General features: G+C 38.0%; 1 pseudogene; it reads right to left on the bottom strand.

Moving 5' to 3' along the window:
- The window catches only part of LOC101587452, a 1746-nt pseudogene extending 819 nt beyond the window's left edge, over positions 1–927 (bottom strand).
- Positions 928–4088: the final 3161 nt, after the last annotated feature.

The following is a 4088-nucleotide window of genomic DNA, read 5'->3' as shown; positions in this document are numbered from 1 at the left end:
AAAATATTTGGGGACTATTTTCAGGCACTTTGATAAATTCTTTTTTTTTTTTTTTTTTCTCGGAACCAGGGATTGAACTCAGGCCCTTGCCCTTGCCAGGGAAGCACTTATTCTACTGAGCCATCTCCCCGGTTCTATCTTTATAAATTCTTTTGCTGTTTGTACTTCACAAGACACTGTGAGGGAATCTTGTTTTTTTTTTTGTATTTGTGATTTACTGGCTGAACATTACCATCTTCATAATAATGAAACTGAATTTTCAAGATGCCAACACCTGGGTGGTTGGAGGTGTGATTGTAAACCTCCAACGACCTTTCCAAAATTTTTTTGCTTGGAACTCATGGCTTTCTGTGCATGCAATAATAGTTTGTTTTCCATCTTTTTTTTACCATACACAGTGCAAATCCCATTGGGGAATTGTTCTTTTACATATGCTCATAGTACGGTTTATACCAAAGTTCTCCATAATTCAATTGCATTTTCTGCTTTGTAAGGTCTTGGATCAGTTGCTTCCTTTCTTCAGTGATCAAATTTGAAACATTCTGTTTTTTGGATCATTTCCATTTCCCAAATCACCATATTCTGTTATCAATACCTGATTTTATAGCCTCCAATTTTCACTGGAGTAAACTGATCCAAGTTATACTGTGCACATGCATGCGATGCTCCCTCCCTGAGGAGATTATCCTTATTAAGCAGTAATCAAACATCATTAAAAACCTCATGAAACTGCCTAGGAGGAGCATGAATGATGAATTTTGCTGCTACATGTACCTATTCCTCATCAGACAGCTGTTCCAAGATTCTCCATCTTCTGGTTTTTGATTTTTGGATGTTGGCTTTGTATCCAGTTACATTACTAAGTTTGGTTATTAACTCGACCATTCTTTTGATGGAAGTTTGGGGATCTTCTATGTAGGCTATCATGTCATCTGCAAATGGTGATAATTTAGCTTCCTCCTTTCCTTATTTTTATTTCTTTTTCTTGTCTAATTGCTCTGGCTAACATAGCAGAACTATATTGAGTAGGAGTGATGATAGTGGGCATCCTTGTCTTGTTCCTGGTTTTAGGATGAAAGGTTCTAGTTTTTGGCCATGTAGTATTATGTTAGCTCTTAGATTTGCATTGGTAGCCTTTATCAGATTGAGATTAAGACTATTCTAGTTTTATTTAGGGTCTTTATTATGAATGAATGTTGCTTTTTCTATGTCTATTGAGATAATCATCTGATTTTTGTCTTTGGCTCTGTTGATATGGTGTATTACATTTAGTGATTTGTATATGTTGATTCATCATGGGATAATTTTGATTATTTGCATTTACTTAAGCCTACAGTGTATTGTAGCATATGATCTGTTTTGGAGAAAGTTTCATTTACTGCTGACGGAATATGTAATCTTTTGATATTGGATGGTACACTCTACATGTTTATTAAGTCCATTATTCAAAGGTTTGGTTTACCTCTGATATTTCTTAATTTGTTTTTGGTTTAGCTTATCTGTTTGTGACAGGGGGATATTGTAGTTTGCCCAGTAAAATCACATTGGTATTTATCTGATTTTTTCATATTCACTAATGTTTATTTTATGAAATTGAGCTCTCTGGTGTTTGGCATGTATATATGTTTGGTTTTTTTTTTTTTTGTGTGTGTGTGTGTGTGTGTGTGTGTGGCTCAGCCCACTAAGGGGCAAGTCTGGCATGGCATGTGGTGCTGGGGATTGAACCGTGGTCCCTGCGTACTTGCCTAAGCTTGCCTAAGCAGATGCTTTGCAGATGCTTTAGACTGCAGAGCTATCTCACCCACACCTATACCTCTCTTATGTTTTTTTTTTTTCTTTTCTTTTTTTTTTTGGTGGTACCAGGAATTGAACTCAGGACCTTGTGCTTAAGCCACCCAAGCTATCTCCCTGGCTGCAATCTATGTTTATGTGTTTATTTTTTTCCCTTGTATCTGGAGGTTTTTCTGCAGTTATTTCTTTTCTTTTCTTTTTCTTTTTTTTTTTCTTTCTTTTTTTTTTTTTTTTTTTTTTGCAGAAGAACTGGGGATTGAACTCAGGCCCTTACACTTGCCAGGGAAGCGCTTATTCCACTGAGCCATCTCCCCAACCCTCTGCAGTTATTTCTATGAACATGTTTTTTTTATGGCATTTGTCCTGTCTTCCATGTTTTCTTTTATTCCAGTTCTTAGATTAGTCTTGTTTATATCATCTAGCAGGGGTTGGATCCATTTTTCATGATTTCTTGTTTTTAAGGTGTGTTTGAATAGTTGGTGTTTGATGGTATCATTGTAGTCTACGTCTGAAATTTCCTCATATTGGTCAGTTTTGCTGCCCATACTGTTAGTATGATTTTTAATCTTTTTTTTTTTTTTTTTTTTTCAGAACCTGGGATTGAACTCAGGCCCTTGCGCTTATTCTACTGAACCATCTCCCCAGCCCCTCTCTTGGGTTTTTGATTGAAATATTTTCGTGGACTCTTAATTCTTTGGAAAATAGGTCATTTGGGTTTTGTATCATTTTCTTTAGTTCATCCAGTTTTTTATTAGTGTCTTCTGAAACCTCCTGAACTTTTTTTTTTAATTTTAATTTTTTTAATTTTATTTATTTGTGTGTGTGTGTGTGTGTGTGTGGCCAGCTCAGCCCACCTAGGGGCGGGGCTGGCTGGCATGTGGTGCTGGGGGATTGAACCCTGGTCCCTGTGCTTTGCTAAGCTTGTTCTAAGTAGGTGCTTTAGACCACTGAGCCATCTCACCAGCCCCCTCCTGAACTTTTTGATCATAACTTGCATTATCTGTTTGTTTATATATTCTGTGATCCCACTGAGTACTTCTGTGCAGCTCAGTTGTATTCCTAGCAGTACTAGACTCCGTTCTCAGCAATATCAGCTTCCTTAAGTTCTGAGATTACATCTGACTTGAAGCAGTGGTGGATCTTTTGGGGGTGTTTAGGTGGAGGTGGATAGGAGGGTTGATAGAGTGTCTTGCTATATAGTTTGGACTGGCCTTGAACTTACTATATATACCCGGCTGCCCTCAAAACTCACGGCAGTCCACCTTCCTCAACCTCCCCAGTGCTGGACCACAGGTGTGTGCGGCCATACCCAACTTGAAACCTTTTTTTTTTTTTTTTTTTTGTGGAAACGGGGATTGAACTCAGGACCCTGCACTTGCCAGGCAAGTACTTGAAACTTTTTTAAGTCCTATATTAAGTCTCGTAAGTTTTTCTTGAATATTGGACATGTAGTTTCAAAAAGGAACTGAGGCATACATTTCAGGTCTTTCATGTGAGGATTTAGGATTATTTTGCTGAGTGTAGTGTAGTTTTTTATTGCGTCTATAGGTGTCAGAGGGAAATGGCTTTCATTTCTCTTGTCACTTCTGGGCTGCTATAAAGACGTCTAATGTCTGAAAAATAATATTCTGATACTGTATTTTACTATTCCTAAGAGGAAATCCTAACGACATCGTGGTGATTTATGGAACCTTGCCAGGTTGGGTGGCACTTCATCTACTCAGAGTTTAGGGAGGAGGATCACTGCTTCAGGGCCAGACAGTGCAATTTCACAAGACCTTTTGTTAAAATAAAATACTGGTGTGTGTTGCTCAGTGAAAGAATCCTTGTGTAGCATGTGAGGCCCTGTGCGTTCCATCTGTACTACCACGAATCAATACATGCTAATATATATTCAGGAGCTTGAGCCGTAATCCTGCCATATGCCAAACATCTATCACTGAGCTGTAGAAGTCTCAAATGAGTATTTTCATTCACTTGACTCTATTTTAAGCTTTTTTTCTTTGTGGTTCTAGAAATTTAACCCCAGGACCACACACATGGTTGGTAAGCACTCTGTCACTGAACTACATCCCCAGTCATTGATAGAATTTTCTTGGTTTTTGTGTTTGTTGATTTGTTTGGTGGGTTGTTTGCGTTTTTGAGGCAGGATCTCACTGGTAGTTCAGGTTGGTCTTGAGCTCACTGTAGCCCAGGCTGGAGCTTGCTGTGATCCCCTGCTTCAGCCTGCAAAACATTAGAATTACAGATGTACATAACTGCACTCAGAGGATTTTTTTTTTTAATTTTTATTTTAT

The sequence above is a fragment of the Octodon degus genome, unplaced genomic scaffold (assembly GCF_000260255.1).
Source record: "Octodon degus isolate 3935 unplaced genomic scaffold, OctDeg1.0 scaffold00073, whole genome shotgun sequence".
NCBI lineage: Eukaryota > Metazoa > Chordata > Mammalia > Rodentia > Octodontidae > Octodon > Octodon degus.
This window is presented reverse-complemented; position numbering and strand designations above follow the sequence as displayed.